Source organism: Ranitomeya imitator, chromosome 5 (assembly GCF_032444005.1).
Source record: "Ranitomeya imitator isolate aRanImi1 chromosome 5, aRanImi1.pri, whole genome shotgun sequence".
Taxonomy (NCBI): Eukaryota; Metazoa; Chordata; class Amphibia; order Anura; family Dendrobatidae; genus Ranitomeya; species Ranitomeya imitator.
The window spans coordinates 424,455,435-424,479,825 of record NC_091286.1 but is presented as its reverse complement, the minus strand read 5'-3'; the positions used below and the strand labels follow the sequence as shown (position 1 = coordinate 424,479,825).

Genomic DNA, 24,391 nt, shown 5'->3' with positions numbered 1-24,391 from the left:
CCATTGTGGAGTGAGTGTGAAGTCCACCCCACAAATTTTTTGCAATTCTCTATGTACCTCGCCCCAAAGTCCCCAGGCAGCTCCATAAGTGATGGTATATGTCAACATTACGGGATTTGCATTTGGAGCATAGGTAGACGATGGATGGGGACATCTTAGACTGCAGGCAAGGTGTGATATAGGCTCTATGTAGTATTAAAAGTGCCATGTCTGTATAACTGCTGTATGGCATAATCTTTCTCTGAGTCATGGTAGCCTCAAAGAGATCACTCACCTCCAAGCATGGCATGTCCCTCAGCCACCTCGACACTCCAGTAGTTTTCCCTTCCCCCACCCATTTCCTACGTAATATTGAATAAATGTTGCTTATAGAGGCTGGGTGGGATTTTGCATTTCGGATAAAACCATCTAAATTTGTCCTCCCCTCCATTATTACCCCCACTGACTGACATTTCTGTACCAAGCCTGTAGAAATAAAAACGGTTTATTGTTAAATAATGGGAATCGTTGTGACGCCATTTCAAAGGATATTATTGAGAAGTTAAGATCCAAGAGGTCTACTACCTGCCCGCATCCCTGGGAAGCCAAAAGATTATAAAAAGACGGTGCAGAGCCCCTCAAGAACCCCGGATTTCCCCAAAAAGACTGGAAGGGGGGATAGTGGTAAAATTTATTAGATATTACCTGCGTTTATTTGTGAAAAAAATGGAAATTTGGCAAAAATTGTGAAAATTTTGCAATTTTCCAACTTTGAATTTTTAGGCAATTAAATCACAGAGACATGTCACACAAAATACTTAATAAGTAACATTTCCCACATGTCTACTTTACATCAGCACAATTTTGGAACCAAAATTTTTTTTTGTTAGGGAGTTATAAGGGTTAAAAGTTGACCAGCGATTTCTCATTTTTACAACACCATTTTTTTTTTTAGGGACCACATCTCATTTGAAGTTATTTTGAGGGGTCTATATGATAGAAAATTCCCAAGTGTGACACTGCACCCCTCAAGGTGCTCAAAACCATATTCAAGAAGTTTATTAACCCTTCTGGTGCTTCACAGGAATTTTTGGAATGTTTAAATAAAAATGAACATTTAACTTTTTTTCACAAAAAATTTACTTCAGCTCCAATTTGTTTTATTTTACCAAGGGTAACAGGAGAAAATGGACCCCAAAAGTTGTTGTACAATTTGTCCTGAGTACGCCGATACCCCATATGTGGGGGTAAACCACTGTTTGTGTGCATGACAGAGCTCGGAAGCGAAGGAGGGCAATTTGACTTTTCAATGCAAAATTGACAGGAATTGAGATGGGACGCCATGTTACGTTTGGAGAGCCACTGATGTGCCTAAACATTGAAACCCCCCACAAGTGACACCATTTTGGACAGTAGACCCCCTAGGGAACTTATCTAGAGGTGTGGTGAGCACTTTGACCCACCAAGTGCTTCACAGAAGCTTATAATGCAGAACCATAAAAATAAAAAATAAATCATATTTTTTCACAAAAATCATCTTTTTGCCCCCAATTTTTTATTTTCCCAAGGGTTAGAGAAGAAATTGGACCCCAAAAGTTGTTGTATAATTTGTCCCGAGTACGCTGATACCCCCATATGTGGGGGTAAACCACTGTTTGGGCGCATGGGAGGGCTTGGAAGGGAAGGAGCACCATTTGGAATGCAGACTTAGATGGAATGGTCTGCAGGCGTCACATTGCGTTTGCAGAGCCCCTAATGTACCTAAACAGTAGAAAACCCCCACAAGTGACACCATATTGGAAACTAGACCCCCCAGGGAACTCATCTAGATGTGTTGTGAGAACTTTGAACCCCCAAGTGTTTCACTACAGTTTATAACATAGAGCCGTGAAAATAAAAAATCTTTTTTTACCCACAAAAATGATCTTTTAGCCCCCAGTATTGCATTTCCCCAAGGCTAACAGGAGAAATTGGACCCCAAAAGTTGTTGTCCAATTTGTCCTGAGTATGCTGATACCCCATATGTTGGGGTAAACTCCTGTTTGGGCACATGGGAGAGCTCGGAAGGGAAGGAGCACTGTTTTACTTTTTCAACGCAGAATTGGCTGGAATTGAGATCGGATGCCATGTCGCGTTTGGAGAGCCCCTGATGTGCCTAAACAGTGGAAACCCCCCAATTATAACTGAAACCCTAATCCAAACACACCCCTAACCCTAATCCCAACGGTAACCCTAACCACACCTCTAACCCTGACACACCCCTAATCCCAACCGTAAATGTAATCCAAACCCTAACCCTAACTTTACCCCCAAACCTTACTGTAGCCTTAACCCCAACGGGAAAATGGAAATAAATAAATTTTTTTACATTTTTTAATTTTTCCCTAACTAAGGGGGTGATGAAGGGGGGTTTGATTTACTTTTATAGCGAGTTTTTTAGCGGATTTTTATGATTAGCAGCCGTCACACACTGAAAGACGCTTTTTATTGCAAAAAATATTTTTTGCGTTACCACATTTTGAGAGCTATAATTTTTCCATATTTGAGTCCACAGAGTCATGTGAGGTCTTGTTTTTTGCGGGACGACTTGACGTTTTTATTGGTAACATTTTCGGGCACGTGACATTTTTTGATCGCTTTTTATTCCGATTTTTGTGAGGCAGAATGACCAAAACCAGCTATTCATGAATTTCTTTTGGGGGAGGCGTTTATACCGTTCCGCGTTTGGTAAAATTGATAAAGCAGTTTTATTCTTCGGGTCAGTACGATTACAGCGATACCTCATTTATATCATTTTTTTATGTTTTAGCGCTTTTATACGATAAAAACTATTTTATAGAAAAAGTAGTTATTTTTGCATCGCTTTATTCTGAGAACTATAACTTTTTTATTTTTTTGCTGATGATGCTGTGTGGCGGCTCGTTTTTTGCGGGACGATGACGTTTTCAGCGGTACCATGGTTATTTATATCTGTCTTTTTGATCGCGTGTGATTCCACTTTTTGTTTGAGAATAAAGCGGTTTTTTGCCTCGGTTTTTTTTTTTTTAAACTGTGTTCACTGAAGGGGTTAACTAGTTATATAGTTTTATAGGTGGGGTCGTTACGGACACGGCGATACTAGATATGTGTACTTTTATTGTTTGTTTTTTTTATTTAGATAAAGAAATGTATTTATAGAACCAATATTTTTGGGGGGGTGGGGGAATTTTTTTTTTTATTTTTTTTACACATTGGAATATTTTTTTTTTACACTATAACATTGCCCCGAGGGGGGGAGAGGGGGGGCATCATGTTATAGTGTAAGATCGCTGATCTAAGCAGGCACTTGGTAAGTCACCTCCCTCCCTGCAAGACCCGGATGGCGTGGCCATTTTGGATCTGGGCCTTGCTGCAGGGAGGGAGGCAAGGAGACCCTCGCAGCAACGCGATCACATCGCGTTTCTGCGGGGGTCTCAGGGAAGCACGCAGGGAGCCCCCTCCCTGCGCGATGCTTCCCTATACCGCCGGCACACCGCGATCATGTTTGATCGCGGTGTGTCGGGGGTTTATGTGCCGGGAGCGGTCCGTGACCGCTTCTGGCACATAGCGCCGGATGTCAGCTGCGATAGGCAGCTGACACCCGGCCGTGCTCCCCCCGTAAGCGCGGCCGATCGCTATGACGTACTATCCCGTCGAGGGTCAGATAGGTCCAGGTCACCTCGACGGGATGTACATCTAAGGACAGAGAGGGGTTAAAGGGACTAAAGGGATTAACCAAAAGATGTGATAAAATAAAAAAACAACAATATTCCCCCTCCTTTTTTTCCCCACAGCAAACCAGTACAGAAGGTCAGACAGGTCCTTCAAACATTATTTACAAGTGACAGATACAGGACTATACATAGTGGAGATACAGGACTATGGCAGCCAATGCGAGGCCTCATTACTCACATGTTGTACTACTGGTATCACAGCTCCCATCACTAACTAGGTAGTAAAGTCCAAAGTAAGGCTCTTCAAATAAGAAGAATGCTAAACACCCAGCAGTATAACAGTGAAGTATTCTGTTTTAAAAAGAATCTGTCACCAGGAAAACGCAGAAGGTGATCACATTAATATATAGTTTGATACAAAAAGAGTATAATTTGTTGGATTAAAATCATGCTCATTTTGGTCTTGGATGTCAAATGGTTGGTCTCTGGACATCCATGATCAGTGTCAAGCACTATGCAAAAGCAGCCACTACAATCCAAAACACAAAATGATCAGGGATTAAAATAATGAACCTAAATGCAAAAGCATTGTGTGAAAAATTAAGTACACCCTTACTGCTTCCATAGGAATTAATAGGGTAAGTATAATCAAGGTGCTGCGACTCAAATGTCCTTGATTAATTGTTCATCATGTAGTGTGTCCACCTCCATAAAAGCTGAAGTTTTGGCAATTTGCTGGTCTGGAGCCTTCGGGCATGTGTTAAGACAATTCCATGGAGAAAAAACATTAGCATTGACCTTAGACAAATTGACAGTAATTGTAAGTTAATTTTCAAGTAATTTGGAATCCATCATTCTGTGAGAAAGATTAAAAGAAAACACATTCAAGCCAGTTGTCGATGTTCCCAGGTATGCACAACCTGCAAAGAAAATACATCCCAAAGTCTAGCTGTGTAACGCTCAAGAGAATTTGCAAAACAAAGTTACAGATCAAACTCTAAAGACCTCAGGTATTATTGTGAAATGTTCAGTCTTTTTCTTTTCTAACTGTGGTATCATGAACTTGGCAAAGTATGGAAGATGAAGAGAAAATGTTCGTGTTCCAGCTTCTTAAAATTGGTAAATCTTTATTGATCCATTTAAAACTTGATAGTAAGCAAAAAGTCCTTGCACATACAGGATGTAAACATGTGGAAATGACAAGTTAATCATGGCCATGATTAAGATCTCTATTGATCGAAACGCGTCGCTTTAACTTGTCATTTTCACATGTTTACATCCTGTATGTGCAAGGACTTTTTGCTTACTATCAAGTTTTAAATGGATCAATAAAGATTTACCAACTTTAAGGAGCTGGAACACGAACATTCTCTCTTCATCTTCTGTTGCTGCACGTCAGGGTCAGGATGAAGTTCCGTGCTCCGGTGACTGTCGATGAGCTGGCTGAGGCTCATGTAGCCTATTTTTCTCTTTATGTATTGGCCAAGTATGGCTTGGCAGCCAGGAGAAATCTGCCTTTCTAAAAAGAACAAGGCAGCATGTCTAAAGAGTATGATCCACAACATTTCTGGAACAATTTCCTTAGGACAGACAAGACTAAAGTGGAGATGTTTAGCGTTAATGCGCTGTGCCACATTAGGCGAAAACCAAGCACAGAAAATCAGTACAAACAACTCATACCGATTGTCAGGAGGGATGGAAAGGGGAGGATTTGGGCTATGTTTGTAACCACAAGACCCGGGCAGCTTCCAGTTCAGTCGATCATTATCTCCTCTGTATAACGAATCATTCTAGAGTCAAAACTCTAGACTAGTGACAGCGAACCTTTTAGAGACCAAAGAGTGTCCAAACTGCAATCTAAAACCCACTTATTTATCGCAAAGTGCCAACACGGCAATTTAACCAGAATACTGAGGTTTTAGATTAGAAAAACAACACCTACATTAGCGCGCTATAGCAAAGAGCTTGTAAGCGCTGCACTCCAAGCTTAAGATACTAGCCACCAATTGCAGTGGAGGTCTGTTCTTGAGAATGAAGGGGATTTTTATTCAAAAGTAAAATTGCCAAGTAGTTTGTTTTTTACAACCTCTTTGCATTTGTAACCCTTTATCATAATGAGAATAACCCTTTAAGCATGGGATGTCAAACTAAATACACAGAGGGCCAAAATGAAAAGCTTTGACAAAGTCGCGGGCCAACCTTGATCTGTTAAAAGAAAAAAAGTCTACAATTGAGGAAGTTTTTCATTAACAAATAAAACAATTAACTTTTGTAATTATAGTGGAAAAATATAATGTCATGTAACAGCAGTAAAAAGCATATGGCCCAATGGCCAGATATAAATATGTAAAGGATACATAAATACAGTATTCCTCCATACACAGTATGATGACCCTACTTTAGCCCCCTTCCCCAAACAAAGGATGATGACCCCACCACAGTGTGATTCTCCAAAGGTAATCCCCACACAGCTCTCCATACAGTATAATGTGCGCAAAATGGCCTCCATACAGTGCAATGGTTCCACATAGTCCTCCATACAATGTAATGGGCCTCACACAGTGCTCCATAGCGTGTAATGGGCTCCACATAGTGCTCTATACAGTATAACGGGGCCATGCCTTGCCTTCCATACAGTATTATGGACCCACATAGTGCTTGATATAGTATTATGGCCCCATATAGCATTCCATACTGTATAATCGTCCCACATAAGGCTTCAAACTGTTTAATAGCCCTACATAATGCTCCATACAGTACAATGGCCCCACATGACACTCCATACTGTATGATGGCCCTACATGATGTTCTATACTGTATAATGGTCCCACATGATTCTCCATTCTGTAGAGTGGCCACACATAGCCTTCCATACTGTATAATAGTCCCACATGATGCGCCATTCTGTATAAAGGTTCCACATGATGCTCCATTCTGTATAATGGACCCACATGATGCTCCTGATGGGAGAGTTCGGAGCAGAGGGGAGTGGTAGTGGCACTAGTGATGAGACAGATTACGAGCAGGCTGAGGAGAGTGGTGGTGGTACTAGTTTTGAGGAGATGCCGTGTGTGCCCACCCAGAGGGCTCTGCGTGCCCCCTCTGGCACACGTGCCATAGGTTCACCACCACTGCTCCATCAAAAAGCTAAAGTTTGGCCAAAACAGTCAAACAACAGGCCAATGATCCTAAGCACGAAAGATTCAAGCTACTGGCATATCCTAGTCATAGCAGAGACCTCAGCCCAATTGAAATGCTATGGTGAGACCTTAAAGCAGTGAAAAAACAAATGTACACAAACTTAAAAAGGTGTTGCCCACTACTCAGACAAATCCTTCTGAATCCATATGTTTCACCCAGTAAAACCATAACACCTATATTGGTGGACAGCGCCTTTAAGCAACACGGTAACAAATAGAGGGCCAAGTTTCCTTCAGAACGATTTGAGACAGTCATTCAGAAAATACCGTATTTACATAATATTGCCATTACAGGATATTCTACGAGCCATTGATTCATAGAGTGTACTTAATTTTTTGCTTCTGCATTATGGTTCAGTTTTTGTTAAAGAATAATGGTGTAATTTGTCATGTCATTTAAGGTTGCATTTACCTAAGGAAGCCTTTGCAGGTGTTTTTTGTTAATTATTCTAATTTACTGAGATAATGACTTGGGTTTTCATTGGCTGCGAGACAATCATCAACATTAACAGAAATAAACACTTGAAATAGATCACTCTGTAATGACTATATAATATAAGAGAATAGTTGGCCCGTGCAAAATTTTCGTACATTGGTTGTTGGGGGCACAGGCAATTTCAGGAAAATCAACCTGATCAAATGTTAATGTATTTAATGAGATGATGAACACAGAGGTATTTACATATGTAGATTGGTAATACAATAAATCAGTTTGATAAAAAAGGTCTTGAAGTTGTGGTGCCACCTGCAGGTTATTGTTTTTTTTCTGCAAGTTTCTGAAAATGAATGCTTAAACTGTATTTATTGATCAAATCGTGAATGTGTGGTTTGTGTCTTTTCTTGCTGAAGGGGGCAAGTTTACCTTTCAAATGGTGTATTATTTGTGTGGGAGGGAGAAGTAATCACCGAAAAAGCAGTGCATGTTTACAAATGAGTTTGCATATGTGACTCACCTGCAGTGAAGTGTGCAATCCTTGAGTGTGCCTGAAATAGGCTGGGCAAGCACTTCAGCAAGCTGGAAAGACCCCAAGGCAAATGCCACCTACAGGTAATTTTACCTTTGAAATGGTGTATCATGTGTGTGTGTTGGAGGAGTATAAACGGAGCAAGTGTGCAACTGAGTAAGGCAGTGCATGTTTACAAATGTGTTTGCATATGTGACTCACCTGCAGTGAAGTGTGCAGTCCAATGTGCCTGGGCAAGAAGTTCGGCAAGCTGGAAAGCCCCCCAAGGTAAATCTTAGGATTTGTTAGTGATGTCTGTAAGCAGCTTTGTGGTAGTGTGCTTTGGGGTAGTGTGGTGCCACCTGCAGGTCATTTTCCTTACTGCAGGTTTATGAAATTTAATGCTTAAACTGTATTTTGTGATCAGATCGTGGATGTGTGCTTTGTTTGGCTATTTTCTTGCTGAAGAGAGCAAGTTTACCTTTCAAATGGTGTATTATTTGTGTGTGTGGGTGCAGTATGAACGGAGAAACAAAGTAAGCACCGAAAAAGTGTTTAAAAATAAAACAAAGGATACACTTTTTATATTGAAGAACTGAAATAAATTAACTTTTTGATGATATTCTAATTTTGTGAGAAGCATCCGTACATATACAGTACAGACAAAACGTTTGGACACACCTTCTCAAACTTCTCTAAAGATTTTTCTGTATTTTCATGACTACGAAAATTGTACATTCACACTGAAGGCATCAAAACTATGAATGAACACATGTGGAATTATATACTTAAAAAAGTGTGAAACAACTGAAAATATGTCTTACATTCTAGGTTCTTCAAAGTAGCCACCTTTTGCTTAAATTACTGCTTTGAATACTCTTGGCATTCTCTTGATGAGCTTCAAGAGGTAGTCACCGGGAATGGTTTTCACTTCACAGGTGTGCCATCAGGTTTAATGAGTGGGATTTCTTGCCTTATAAATGGGGTTGGGACCATCAGTTGTGTTGTGCAGAAGTCTGGTTGATACACAGCTGATAGTCCTACTGAATAGAATTTGTATAATGGCAAGGAAAAAAAGCAGCTAAGTAAAGAAAAACGAGTGGCCATCATTACTTTTAGAAATGAAGGTCAGTCAGTCCGAAAAATTGGGAAAACTTTGAAAGTGTCCCCAAGTGCAGTGGAAAAACCATCAAGCGCTACAAAGAAACTGGCTCACATGAGGACCGCCCTAGGAAAGGAAGACCAAGAATCACCTCTGCTTCTGAGGATAAGTTTATCCGAGTCACCAGCCTCAGAAATCGCAGGTTAACAGCAGCTCAGATTAGAGACCAGGTCAATGCCACACAGAGTTCTAGCAGCAGACACATCTCTACAATAACCGACAAGCCTACAACCTGCAGTAACCACCGATCCACCAAACCACTGCACGACCAGCTCTATCCTCACCTACTGTATCCTCACCCATTCCTTGTAGATTGTGAGCCCGCACGGGCAGGATCCTCTCTCCTCCTGTACCAGTTATGACTTGTATTGTTCAAGATTATTGTACTTGTTTTATTATGTATGCCCCTCCTCACATGTAAAGCGCCATGGAATAAATGGCGCTATAATAATAAATAATAATAATAATAATAAGAGGAGACTTTGTGCAGCAGGCCTTCATGGTAAAATAGCTGCTAGGAAAGCACTGCTAAGGACAGGCAACAAGCAGAAAAGACTTGTTTGGGCTAAAGAACACAAGGAATGGACATTAGACCAGTGGAAATCTGTGCTTTGGTCTGATGAGTCCAAATTTGAGATCTTTGGTTCCAACCACCGTGTCTTTGTGCAACACAGAAACGGATGGACTCTACATGCCTGGTTCCCATCGTGAAGCATGGAGGAGGAGATGTGATGGTGTGGGGGTGCTTTGCTGGTGATAATGTTGATAATGTTGGGGATTTATTCAAAACTGAAGGCATACTGAACCAGCATGGCTACCACAGCATCTTGCAGTGGCTTGCTATTCCATACGGTTTGCGTTTAGTTGGACCATCATTTATTTTTCAACAGGACAATGACCCCAAACACACCTCCAGGCTGTGTAAGGGCTATTTGACCAAGAAGTGATGGGGTGCTACGCCAGATGACCTGGCCTCCAGTCACCAGACCTGAACCCAATCGACATGGTTTGGGGTGAGCTGGACCACAGAGTGAAGGCAAAAGGGCCAACAAGTGTAAGCATCTCTGGGAACTCCTTCAAGATTGTTGGAAGACCATTTTCGGTGACTACCTCTTGATGCTCTTCAAGAGAATGCCAAGAGTGTGCAAAGCAGTCAAAGCAAAAGGTGGCTACCTCGAAGAACCTAGAATATAAGACATTATTTCAGTTGTTTCACACTTTTTTGTTAAGTATATAATTCCACGTGTTAATTCATAGTTTTGATGCCATCAGTGTGAATGTACAATTTTTATAGTCATGAAAATAAAGAAAAATCTTTAAATGAGAAGGTGTGTCCAAACTTTTGGTATAATATATATATATATATATATATATATATATATATATATATATATATATATATATATATATATATATATATATATATATATATATATATATATATATATATATATATATATATATATATATATATTATTCAAGATTCAAAGAAGCTTTATTGGCAGGACCAAATACACATCAGTTTTGCCAAAGCAAGTGAATAAAGGCAATAGGGATAGGGACTGTGAGGATGTTGGATGTTGGGTAGGAGCTGTAGGGGAGGTGGATGGGGCAGGTCCATTGTGGGGGCTATAGTCCATGGCATAGGGGAGGTGGATGGGGCAGATCCAGGGTGGGGGCTATAGTCCATGGCATGGGGGGGGGATGGGGCAGGTCCAGGTTGGGGGCTATAGTCCATGGCATCATAGTTCTCTTTCTAGCAGTCTATGACATTCGCTCACATACCGCGCTGCTATCTCCACTGCGTTCTCTTCTTCTCCCAGCAGGATATATGTTTTCTCTTCCTCTTTCATGGTGATGAAGTCTGGGAAGAGATGTGCGAGTCTCCTGAAGTGAGTGTCCCTCACTGCTGAGTATTTGGAGCAGTGTAGCAGGAAGTGGGTTCGTCCTCTATGGCCTCCTGATCACAGTGTTGGCACAGTCTTTCCTCCCTGGGCTTGTAGCTCTGCCTGTGTCGGCCACATTCGATGGCCAGACTGTGGGCGCTGAGTCTATATCGGCTTAGGATCTGGCGGTCTCTGGGGTCCGGGAGTTTCTCCAGATATGGCGCCAGTCTGTAGTCTCTCTGTAGGCTCCGGTACATGGTCAGTTTCTGTGAGCTGATGATATCATTCTTCCAGTCACTGACATACCTCTCCTGACCTTCGTCTGCCATCTTCCTAATTCCGGCTTTTGTCAGGTTGTTGTGATTGGTGTTCTGGTCCGGTTGGGTTTGGCGGGCTGTTCCGAGGGTTCTGGTTTTTCTGTTTCACCTACATGTATCATGGCTTTATGGTGATGGGAGCTTGGATTGCTCCTATGCAGGTGAGCCCGGAATGACAGCGCCCTCTTTAGAACTGTTAGGTGTAGAGGGAATCTGCCCAGCTCGGCCCGACAAGCACTGTTGGAGGTGCTCCGATGGACCTGGAGAAGGTGCTTGCAGAATTCCAGGTGGAATATTTCTGTTGGACTGGAATCCCACTTTGACCAGTCTGGGTAGGTGTGAGGACCCCAGACTTCGCTGCCATACAGGAGGATTGGGGCGATGATGGAGTCGAAGATTTTTAGCCAGACCCTCACTGGTGGCTTCAGATGGTAGAGTGTCCTTCGGATGGCATAGAAGGTTTTGCAGGCCTTGTCTTTCAGGGTCTCTATGGCTTGTTTGAAACTCCCTGACCGGTGAATCTCTAGGCCCAGGTAGGTATATTTGTCAGTTCCTGTGAGGTCGCAGTTGTTGAGGACGAATGGTGGGTGTTGGTCTGATCTTCTCTTTCTCCTCTGGAACACCATGGTGTTGGTTTTCTTTAGGTTGACTGGTAGAGCCCAGGTGGAGCTGAATTTCTCTAGGATTTTCAGGTTGTCCTGGAGGCCTTTCTCGGTTGGTGACAGCAGCAGCAGGTCATCTGCATACAGCAGGAATTTCACCTGAGCGTCGTGGAGGGTGAGACCTGGTGCCGAGGAGGATTCCAGGGCGGTAGCCAGCTCGTTGATGTAGATGTTGAAGAGCGTTGGACTTAGGCTGCAGCCTTGTCTGACTCCGCGGCTCTGCTGGAAATAAGCCGTTCTTTTGCCGTTCACACTCACGCTGCAGCGGTTCTCGGTGTAGGAGCATTTGATGACATCGTAGGTCTTTCCTCCTATTCCACTCTCCAGCAGTTTCAGGAATAAGTCCGGGTGCCACACTGAATCAAAGGCCTTTTTAAAGTCCACAAAGCAGGCGTATATCTTCCCATTCTTTGTATTATAGACGTGTTTCTGAATGAGGCTGTGCAGAGTATAGATGTGGTCAGTGGTGCGGTGATTCGGCATGAACCCTGCTTGGCTCTTGCTGAGGACGTTGTGCTCGGTGAGGAAGGTGAGGATCCTCTTGTTCAGGATACTGTTGAACAGTTTTCCCAGGTTGCTGCTGACGCATATGCCTCTGTAGTTGGCTGGGTCATACCTGTCCCCACTCTTGTGGATGGGTGTGATGAGGCCTTGGTTCCAGGTACGAGGGAAGTAGCCGGCACTCAGTACAATATTGAAGAGTTTAACCATTGCAGCCTGTATTTCTGGTGGGCTGAACTTCAGCATTTCTGGTAGGATTCCATCCAGGCCACCGGCTTTTCTACATCTTATGGAGGAGAGTCTCTCGGTTACTTCCTGTAGTGTTATAGGTGTATCCACCGGGTTTTGGAAGTTTTAGATTTTTTCCTCCATTGCTTTTAGTTTTGCCATTATGTTTTCCTGTTCTTGGCTTAGTCCTTCCTTTGGAATGTCTTTATAGAGGTCTCTGAAGTATTGGAGCCAGAGGTTGCCATTTTGGATATGGTTGTTGTTTTTCTTGTCTTTGGTGCCCATGTGGTTCCATAGATCCCAGAAGGAGTTGTCTTGGAGGGCGTCTTGGAGTTGGTTAAGCTTGGTAGAGATGTAACTCTGCTTCTTCCTCCTGAGGATGGTTTTGTACTGCTTTTGTATGGAGTCATAGGCTTCCCTCAGACCCAGGTGGTTGGGGTCTCTGTGTTTCTTGTTGGAGGCTGTTCTCAGGGTCTTCCGTACAGCTTTGCATTCTTTGTCAAACCAGCCATTGACCTGTGTTTCTTTTGGTCTCTTGTAGTCGACTTTTTTAAGGTCGGACAGTCTGGCCATTGCGTAGAATATATTGTTGAGGTCCTTTGCGGCTTGGCTCACTCCCTCTGGGTTTGGCATGTACTCGAGGTTGTAGAAGTGGTGGAGCATCCGCTGTATTTCAGGTCTGCTGGAAGCTTCTTTATACTTTAGTGCCGACATTTTGGACCATTTGTAGGATGGAGGCCGGGTGAAGAGGCCGCTCTGCTGTGGCTTCTGAGTGGATGGTTTCTCTGTAGATTTCATGTACAGAAGAAGTTGGCTGTGGTCTGACAGGTGCGTTTGTGGGGTGACTATGAAGGCGCTGACATCTGCCAGGTTCAGGTCTGTAATGGCGTAATCAACTACGCTCCTCCCTACATGGGAGTTTAGTGTATACCTTCCTAAGGAGTCACCCTTGCTTCGTCCATTGGGGATATGAAGTCCTAAACTTTTACATACGTTCAGGAGCTTTCTGCCACTTTTGTTGACTGTACTGTCATAGCTGTTTCTCTCAGTGTGTACAGGGTCTTGGCCGTCATTCTCTGCTCCAAGTATGTAGATGTTTCCATCCGTGGTCAGGAAGTCTCTCTCTCTCCCTGTTCTTGCATTGAGGTCTCCAAAGATCAGAACTTTGCCCAGGGCCTGATAATGGGCGGCTTCTCTTTGTAAGATCTCGAAGCAGTCTGGACTGAAGTAGGGGGACTCTGGCGGTGGTATATAGGTGGCACAGAGGTGGACATCAGACTGACAGGTGAGGATGGAGATATATATAAATATATAATATATATATATATATATATATATATATATATATATATATATATACACACGCATACATATACATACACACACACATTATATATATATATATATATATATATATATATATATATATATATATATATATATATATATATATACACATATATACAGTGCCTACAAGTAGTATTCAACCCCCTGCAGATTTAGCAGGTTTAATAAGATGCAAATAAGTTAGAGCCTTCAAACTTCAAACAAGAGCAGGATTTATTAACAGATGCATAAATCTTACAAACCAAAAAGTTTTGTTGCTCAGTTAAATTTTTATAAATTTTAAACATAAAAGTGTGGGTCAATTATTATTCAACCCCTAGGTTTAATATTTTGTGGAATAACCTTTGTTTGCAATTACAGCTAATAATCGTCTTTTATAAGACCTGATCAGGCCGGCACAGGTCTCTGGAGTTATCTTGGCCCACTCCTCCATGCAGATCTTCTCCAAGTTATCTAGGTTCTTTGGGTGTCTCATGTGGACTTTAATCTTGAGCTCCTTCCACAAGTTTTCAATCGGGTTAAGGTCAGGAGACTGACTAGGCCACTGCAACACCTTGATTTTTTGCCTCTTGAACCAGGCCTTGGTTTTCTTGGCTGTGTGCTTTGGGTCGTTATCTTGTTGGAAGATGAAATGACGACCCATCTTAAGATCCTTGATGGAGGAGCGGAGGTTCTTGGCCAAAATCTCCAGGTAGGCCGTGCTATCCATCTTCCCATGGATGCGGACCAAATGGCCAGGCCCCTTGGCTGAGAAACAGCCCCACAGCATGATACTGCCACCACCATGCTTGACTGTAGGGATGGTATTCTCGGGGTCGTATGCAGTGCCATCCAGTCTCCAAACGTCACGTGTGTGGTTGGCACCAAAGATAGTAACATAGTAACATAGTTAGTAAGGCCGAAAAAAGACATTTGTCCATCCAGTTCAGCCTATATTCCATCATAATAAATACCCGATCATAATAATATCGATCTTGGTCTTATCAGACCAGAGAACCTTGAACCAGTCAGTCTCAGAGTCCTCCAAGTGATCATGAGCAAACTGTAGACGAGCCTTGACATGACGCTTTGAAAGTAAAGGTACCTTACGGGCTCGTCTGGAACGGAGACCATTGCGGTGGAGTACGTTACTTATGGTATTGACTGAAACCAATGTCCCCACTGCCATGAGATCTTCCCGGAGCTCCTTTCTTGTTCTCCTTGTGTTAGCCTTGACTCTTCGGACAAGCCTGGCCTCGGCACGGGAGGAAACTTTCAAAGGCTGTCCAGGCCGTGGAAGGCTAACAGTAGTTCCATAAGCCTTCCACTTCCGGATGATGCTCCCAACAGTGGAGACAGGAAGGCCCAACTCCTTGGAAAGGGTTTTGTACCCCTTGCCAGCCTTGTGACCCTCAACGATCTTGTCTCTGATGGCCTTGGAATGCTCCTTTGTCTTTCCCATGTTGACCATGTATGAGTGCTGTTCACAAGTTTGGGGAGGGTCTTAAATAGTCAGAAAAGGCTGGAAAAAGAGATAATTAATCCAAACATGTGAAGCTTATTGTTCTTTGTGCCTGAACTACTTCTTAATACTTTAGGGGAACCAAACAGAATTCTGGTGGGTTGAGGGGTTGAATAATAAATGACCCTCTGAAAAGAGTTTTCACAATTTAAAAAAAAAAATAAACAAAGAAATAACATTCTTTTTGCTGCAGTGCATTTCACGCTTCCAGGCTGATCTACAGTCCAAATGTCACAATGCCAAGTTAATTCCAAATGTGTAAACCTGCTAAATCTGCAGGGGGTTGAATACTACTTGTAGGCACTGTATATATATATATATATATATATATATATATATATATACACACACACATTTGATCAGCTCCTTCACCTTCATAAGATATTGCTGGGACACCATTTTCAATGTGACAGGTTCCCTTTAAATCCTCTAAACATTATGACATTACAATGGCATTGCTGAAGGGACATAACAAAAGAGAATGATTAGCTTCAATTTTGACAAATGGCTATACAACTCAGACAAAAGGTTTACTGAAGAAAGAAATCAGGATTCTCGACAGAACATACTGTCAGATTACATTTTCTACCTATTTATCCAGACAAAATACGATGCCCTAATGTTCTAGACCAAGTAGTGACAGATGAGGTGATCGTTCTGATACATTGGGTCTTGTTTTATCAGTCTCCCCTTACTCCACTGGAGTTTTCACCGTCCTGTCTAGAAACGGATAAGCATGCTCATTTAGATAAGGCCTACCTTTACGGTAAATGATAATTTGGAGATAGCAGAAAAGCGCAAGACAGGAATTAAATACGTGGAAGATTCACTGATAAATAGGACAAAGAAAGAAAAAAAAAAAAGGACAAGGAAGTTGTGAGGACAAGTTTACAGTTCCAGGACGCCGCACTTTCTGCTTCAATTTGAGGATGAAAGTGCTAAAACAAGGTTTGCTCAACTGAACATGGACTTTTTTAGAGGATGGAGCATGCAATGCAACATCACAAGCCTTCTTTCATGTTCGACAAAAATGGCAAGAATGCTGTGGTCCAACATAAAGAAAAACACAGGCACATTCCTGAAAGACAGGGCTCTCCTCCTGGCAGCCGGCAGCCAGATGCACAAGGAGCCTCCCAGAACCTTCTCAGACTGCTCTGCATCACAGCTAATAGGAACCAGCACACAACCGCACATTGGGAAATTCTTCACATCTGTCCCAGCTGACGGAGAACCCAACATTCTGGATTACAGGGAGGCGGAAATACAAAGGAATACAGTAATAGTATAACAGCTATAGCAGAGAAGTTAGCGCAGGAGTGTTTTCTCATTACTTGTGCAGACAGTTATGGGCAATTTTGTTTTTTGAGAAAACGTTCTGGTCTCTCAGATTCCACATGATAGGAGTCTGGCAGAAGTTTTGACCCAAAATAGCTAAGGCATACAATAGAACTAGCCGTGTCTGTACCCTCAGGATTAATATGGGAATAGCTATGGAGGATATCCACTAGATTAAAACAGAACCTTTAATAAATATGAGTAAAAAACTCGGATCCTAACAAAACACATACATAGACAATGCAAACGTGCTCAGGTGAACCAGTGCTCGAGATAAAAAATTGGATCAGTCTTACCAATTTAGACGGACATATGGAAGAAATCCCTCAAATTCCATGAGGGTGGTGGTTCCAGATACCTTGGGCCAAGGGTAGGGAAAGGTACACTGCCACTGTCTTCCCTGTAAACCCTTAAAGAGCTCCTGTCCTAACAAGGACAGGCCCCGAGTGAGCCCTACTAGGGGAACCCACCAACCAAAATGTAGCCCTAAATGTCTCTCTTCTCCCAAGGGAAGAAGAGACATTTAGGGCTACATTTTGGTCGGTGGGTTCCCATAGTAGGGCTCACTCGGGGCCTGTCCTTGTTAGGACAGGAGCTCTTTAAGGGTTTACAGGGAAGGCAGTGTACCTTTCCCTACCCTTGGCCCAAGGTATCTGGAACCACCACCCTCATGGAATTTGAGGGATTTCTTCCATATGTCCGTCTAAATTGGTAAGACTGATCCAGAAGTTTTGACCCCTCTAAACCTCTCACAGCGCTAGGTAAGTGGGGTGCTAGGCCGAAGAAACATACCTATGCTGGCAGACATGCTACTTGAAGGGTGTAACCCTCCTCGCCCTGCGACTCCATATGCCCAAGAGGCGGTCCTTTTATGTAAACTGTCTTTGGCGCACTGAAGGAACGCTTCCTAACCCCTCCCATCTGACTGACAGCTCTAAGGCCATGTGCACACGTTGCGGTTCTTACCGCGGAACCGCGGCGATTTTGATGCTGCGGGTCTGCAGCAGTTTCCATTGCGCTTACAGTAACCTGTAAACCCTATGGAAACCACAAACCACTGTGCACATGCTGCGGGAAAAACCGCGCAGAAACGCAGCGGTTTTTAACCCGCAGCATGTCACTTTTGTGCAGAATCGCAGCGATTCTGCACCCATAGAAGTGCATTGATCCGCTTACTTCCCGCATGGGGCTGTGCCCACCATGCGGGAAGTAAGCGGATAATGTGCGGGTTATACCCGGGGTGGAGGAGAGGAGACTCTCCTCCAGGCCCCGGGAACCATATTTGTGGTAAAAAAAAAAGAATTAAAATAAAAAATAATGTTATACTCACCTCTCAGCGCTGCACGCGGCCGTCCGGTCTGGGTTGCTGTGCAAGCAGGGCCTGCGGTGACGTCGCGGTCACATGACCGTGACGTCACGAAGGTCCTTCTCGCACAGCATCTTTGGAACCGGACCGCCGCCTGCAGCGCTGAGGAGATCGGGACGTCAGAGGGTGAGTATATCATGATTTTTTTATGTTTAACATTACTATTGATGCTGCATATTGCTGCATATGCAGCATCAATAGTAGGAGTAAAATCCCGCAGCGGAACCCGCAGGACAAAACGTGATGAATCTGCATGGATAACCGCAGCGGGTTTGCCCTGCAGATTTATCAAATCCTCTGCGGGAAAACACGCAGGGACCCGACGCAACATGTGAACATGGCCTAATGGTTTCCTGATTGGACACTACAGCTGTGATTCCGAGGTGAACAATTAGTGTCCCCACCTAAGACACTTATCATAGCAGTGTGACATGGATTCAAACTTATTATCCCTGGTCCTTTTTGTAGCATGAACCTCAATCAAGGCATGTTTAAAGGGATATTTAATTCCAGGAAAATGGGGGCATAAGTGCCCCTTTTTGATAATTGTAGAGGGAGGTGTAAATAGCATCTGCACCGCTTTACAACTCTCTCTTTAGTGCCCAAGTGGTCATTTTTGTCGAATGAAATATAATTTAACTTTAAAGGAAACCTGTCAGCAGGATTGTGCTCAGTGACCTACAGACAGTGTCAGGTCGGCGCAGTTATACTGATTACAATGATACCTTGGCTGATGAAATCAGTCTTGTGGTTGTTGGTTAATCCCTATTTTCAGTTTTGAGTTAATGATATGATCGTTCTCCGCGGCGGCCTGTGGGGGTCTTCATCTGGTGCTCTGATTAGGTATTCATAATGCAGACTGCTGACAGGTCACTGTCCAAGGCTACCAAGGTTAGGTAGCTTACTGCGCACAATCCTGCTGACAGGTTCCTTAAAGGCTGTATACTGATTTTCACTTGTTCCTGACACAGACGCAACAGTGTAAACATATACTAAGAATACAAGAAATAAAGGCCACATGTCTAAATAACATTTACTGAACAATTTCTCTCCAAAAATGGAAAACTGTGGAGCAAATTACAATGTAAATATTACGCCCAGTAATGTCCCTGATACGTGAGCAAAGCATCAAAACCACTGAATGAAATCTGGATTGATGAACACAATTTTTATTACAGCAATGTAATGTACATGGCAAGGAACAGCTACCAGCCCCGTCATGGCAGAACACCCCACAGACTCTGGTCGGGGAAGACAACACTTCTCTAATCGTCTCATTGCCCAATATCTACAGGTACATTATGATGTGCAGTAAATGGCTGGTAATGCCAGTAAGATTTCTGGGGCCCGCTTAGTTTTCCCGATATTCTATAATAATTTATAAAAACGTTCAGATGAAATGCAGAAGAAAAATATGACCTTCATTGTGTGATTTACATTAGCTGCTCAATAAAAACCGTGAAAGCGGAATCAAACCTAGAAAGGCAGAGTGTAAAGTAACTGATCTGCTAGTAGTGTGTGAGCAGGAGAAGTGTGCGCCTGTGTTTCTGGTTTCTCTGGCCCTCCATGTCTTCCTATCATGTCAGCAGTCTCTGTAGTGCGGCCTCCATGTTACTGAGGACAGATCTGACTGAAGTATTACATGGCTATGTGCCCATCATCAGGAATAGCAGCGTTTTGGATGTGGCGTATGTTCAATCACGCAGTTACATCCACATGTGCTCACTGATCCGTGCGAATTTACCGCATCCAATACATATTATTGTGGAAGTTTCTGTTGCAGAGACTAGCGGCTCGTAAACTCGCACCTCGGGTGAGGTTACGCAGCGTCAAATAAAAGCATGGGCTATCTATAACTCCCAACCACTGTACTTGTTACCTAGAACGCAGCACAGGTGAGCTGTATCCAAAATGCTTCTATTCCGGATCATGGGCACGTACTCTAACAAGATGGTGCCAGTGGACAGAAAGAGGAGAACGCTCAGTATAATCTTGTCACTGTGCGAGATCACTTTCCATGCAGTGACAGTGCACTCCCTCTAGTGTAGACTTAGCTGGCAAGAGAGAGAGCACACTATAAAGAGAGGTGGTGGCGAGCAGGAAATGCAGAGACCAGACCCCTTATTCTGGTATAAGGCATCTGATGGCAGATATCATTTTATTCAGCTTCCTATGACCTGTATGCCCATATAGGTGGCCGAGGAGGGTTGACCCTACTGACAGATGCCCCTTAATGAATTGAGGCCATAGTGTTTTACTCTGACACATCTCAGCAGAATGATGTGTGCAAAACTAAAGCGCTGCGGAATGTTGCCGCTATATAAAAGATTATTGTTACATTTTATTTTGTTAACCATTAGAACAACACACTTTAGGAGACAGCATCTGTAACTACCGCTTTGTAACCATGGGTCTTGGATTCTTGTCCCACCAAAGACTATGTCTACAAGGAGAGTGTAAGTTCTCCATGCTTTTCATGAGTCTCCTCTAGTTCTCTCCTGAAACAAACCTGGAGGTGGAATTCGATAATAATGCCCCTGAAACTATGTGAGACAGATAGGGCGATGAGCCTGAGCCGCACTGCGCCAGGGCTGATGTATGAGGACACGCAACGTGGAATATGCTGGCGCCATATGACATTCTTCTGGTCAGCGCACCCTCTAACCTGAGAACTCACTAGAAATGGCCACTAGCAGCCCGAGTGTCACCAGAGGAGTGACAGCCGCAATGCACAGATCAGATGTGGTGTCATGGCTGCCGTCCTGCCTAGATCGCAGGTGTGGCCCGGACCTGGTGAGGCCACAAGGAGCGGCCACAGGGGAAATGACCTATTACTCACTGCCCAACACAAAGAATGGGGGGCTACGTCAGACATGTGACGTCGTCCGGAGGGCCATTACTCCAAGGGCTGAATGGCTGCCATATATTATGCCCCTATCTCACATGGAGGGACAACAGACCTGGGAGCACTTATAGTAACCGGGCACCTGAAGAATGGGTCATGGCTGGGAGGCACCCACATGAGCAGACCACCCCTGAGGGACCACCCCTGTGCAGCGCTCTGCTAGACCCACAACTGCAGGGGATTTCTGACACAGGGCAACCAATGAGAGGAGAGCTTTCACTGGAAGCCGCCATGTGATTGGTTACTGCACTTGGCGGTGTTCTGTGCCGCCGGCGGCTATAGGCTGGCGCTGCACATCCGGGCCCCGAGTAGCGGGACGTGTGCCGGCCGCCTCAGGGCTGTGTGCTCTTCCTCTGAGCTGGGCTCTGCCCCGGGTGACAACGTCACCACCTATCAGCTCCTGTCTTCCGGGCGCTGCAGCGCATTCCTCGGCGGGCACACAGGACGCGGCCGTGCAGGGAGCGAGGAGGGCGGCTCGCCCATTGTTACCTCAGGTGCCGGCTGGGTCTGCGCCGGCGGGGTGTCACTCACTTCTAAGTTGACCGGTAACTAGAAAAACTTCATGCTGGTCACCATCTTGGATTTCCGGAAACAGGGAAGGGACCCCGGCTTCTCCCTGGTCATGTGACCAGACCACGCCCCTTTCCCACCCTTCGCTCCCTCTGCTGCTGGCAGTGGTATCGCTGTAGTCAGTGCAGTAGTGCACGTCCTGACTGTACAGTCATAGCTAGGGCTGCGGGGGACAGGAACGTCCTGCTGGCCATGGAAGTCCCACAACTGCCGCAGGAGCTGCCCCGTGTGCACGCAGGGCTCATCCAATCAGGCCCCAGCTTTAGTTTTCTAGCTGTAAGCTTAGACATGAAAGAAGTGATGTGATTGGTCAGGTATGACACTGACACTATCAGCGCTTGTCACAAAAATGGTTGCATGCTGCGATTGACAGCGCGCACCCACACAAGTCTATGGCTGTGTGCAAAACATCGGATGTCATCCGAGTGCAGTCCGATATACGCCAACTCACAATGGAGAAGATGGAGAAATGTGGTTCTCCACCTGTATGCGAGAGATCACAGTACAATCACTGATCGCGCTCGCAGCAGAGTGTGAGCCGAGGGTCATTAGCACATCGCATCGGATTCTCTCGGATGCTACACACCAATGTGAGTGACTTTAGTTTCAGTCTGAGTGCTGTCCATGAATAACTCACCCGACTGACAAATATTCAATAGAAAACCGATATAACCTCCAAAAAGGGGAAGATAAGTTCCCTAACAAACACTAAATTAGAGCTCAATTATGTGACCTATAGTACTGATCCGCCATATAATTAGCTGTGAAGCTAATATATGCTCCCACATAGTGCAAAAAACGTGATCATATACCATTCTGCCGCCTCGCCATCACCAGAGCCGCCGCCTTGCCCCTACCTTCTGTCTCTTCCCCACTTTCCCATAGAATGTAAGTCAGCAAGGACAGGGTCCTCTCCCCTCTGTACCAGTCTGTCACTGTAAACCTGTTTACTGTAAACAATATCTATAACTCTGTATGTAACCCCTCTCTCATGTACAGCACCATGGAATTAATGGTGCTATATAAATTAATAATAATAAAATAATAATAATATACAAAAACGCAGAGTAATCATAATTTTAAAACAGTATAATACTTTATTAGTAAATAACTATAGAATGAATTAACAAATGTATAAGTGTGTGAGATACACTGGACGAACAATTAGGGTATGTGCACACGATGCAGATTTAGTGCAGAACTGCAGCAGATTTTTCTGCAGCAGAAATGCTGCAGAACTGCACTGTGATCACAGTACAATGTAAATCAATGTGAAAAAAAAAAAGCTGTGCACATGGTGCAGAAAAATCTGCGCAGAAACGCTGCAGTTTTCAAAGAAGTGCCTGTCACTTCTTTTGTGCAGTTCTGCAGCGTTTCTGCACCCCTCCATAATAGAAATCTGCAGGTGCGTTTTTTATGCGTTTTTCATGCGTTTTTTGTGCAGATTTGTGCTAAAAAAACGCATCAAAAACGCATGAAAAACGCATTAAAAACGCACCTGCAGATTCTGCCAGGAGATGCAGATTTAGTGCAGAACTGCAGCAGATTTTTCTGCACTAAATCTGCATCGTGTGCACATACCCTTAGGCCGAGGTCACACTAGAGAGAAATACGGACGAGGGAGAGACACCAAAACAACGCATTGCACACGGACCAATGTTTCTCTATGGGGCAGCTTCCATCAGCCGTGTATTTCTCGGCTGTATTTTACGGGCTGAGAATGCTGCGATTGTCAGCGTATTCCTCCAAAAATCCGCCAATGAAAGTCTATGGAGGCGAGAAAAATGCGGATTACACACGGACCACACGCGTGACTTGCGAGAAATACGCAAGACTTTTCCAGGTGACAGGAAATATGCCAAGCCATTACCATGAAGCCTAGACATGCTAATTAGCTCAAAAAGCGCTCCAGACATCCCAGAAGAACACCTCCACGGAGTCCTGCAGCATGTCTACCTACATAAATGTAGAGATGCTTATCGTTCTGGTCCAAGAAAGGCCAGAGCTTTGGGACCAAAGGAATGCACACTACGACCGGGCCAGAAAAGAGGCGGCATGGAGGAGGATCTGTGAGCTACTTTATCCTGATGTTGCAGACCGTCCACGTGAGGGACAGCAACAAATAAGTTCACTCATGTTTTGAAAATGATATTATGAACTGCACTAAATAACAGGTTTTCACACTATCCCCTTAAATCCTAGTATGATGTTTTTATCCTATTATTAAGATTATGTTTAAGAACTACAGCTTACTAGGCCACATGACTATCTAAAATCTCACTAAACTTGTACCACTGTGCGCACTGTCCTTATACATTATTTTATTGTCTGTCATTGCAGTGGAAGATGTTATGAAATGCTGGCGCAGTATCCGCGATCAATATAGGCGGGAACGTCAGCAGTGGGCCAGGAGTGGGGATGCAGCACCAAAAAAGCAGAAGTATATTTATTATGATCGGCTTGCTCTTCTGGATCCCAGTATGGATCTCAGACCGTACGTTTATACATCACACCACATTACACATATGTATTTTATGGTCATATGCCTTATAATTTTTTTATTTCAAACTTTCATAACAGAACTCAGTCCATCCTCACTGAGAGGGAGACAGGGTCCAATTCTGAGACCATTATCGATCCGGTCAGGGAAGGTAAAGCGGTGGCTGGCCCATCTTCTCTGCCTTCCAGCTGTATCCTCAAGGTCCTCCTGCACCAGAAGCTCCCACAACAGGCCCAGAAGCTGCACCAGCACCCGTCAGCCTGGAAGATCCAGGAAACAGCAGCAGCCCTACTGTT

General features: G+C 43.9%; 1 protein-coding gene across 6 annotated transcripts in view; it reads right to left on the bottom strand.

Moving 5' to 3' along the window:
* The window catches only part of LPP (LIM domain containing preferred translocation partner in lipoma), a 438,714-nt gene extending 417,072 nt beyond the window's left edge, over positions 1–21,642 (bottom strand). For 2 of the 6 annotated variants that reach the window (XM_069727088.1, XM_069727092.1), the window contains exon 1: positions 21,515–21,638. The gene's annotated coding sequence lies outside the window, so the exon portion shown is untranslated. Of the gene's footprint in view, positions 1–21,514 lie in introns of all 6 variants that reach the window. The other 4 variants (XM_069727091.1, XM_069727093.1, XM_069727090.1 and 1 more) reach the window with 4 other exon arrangements.
* Between the last annotated feature and the right edge of the window lie 2,749 nt (positions 21,643–24,391).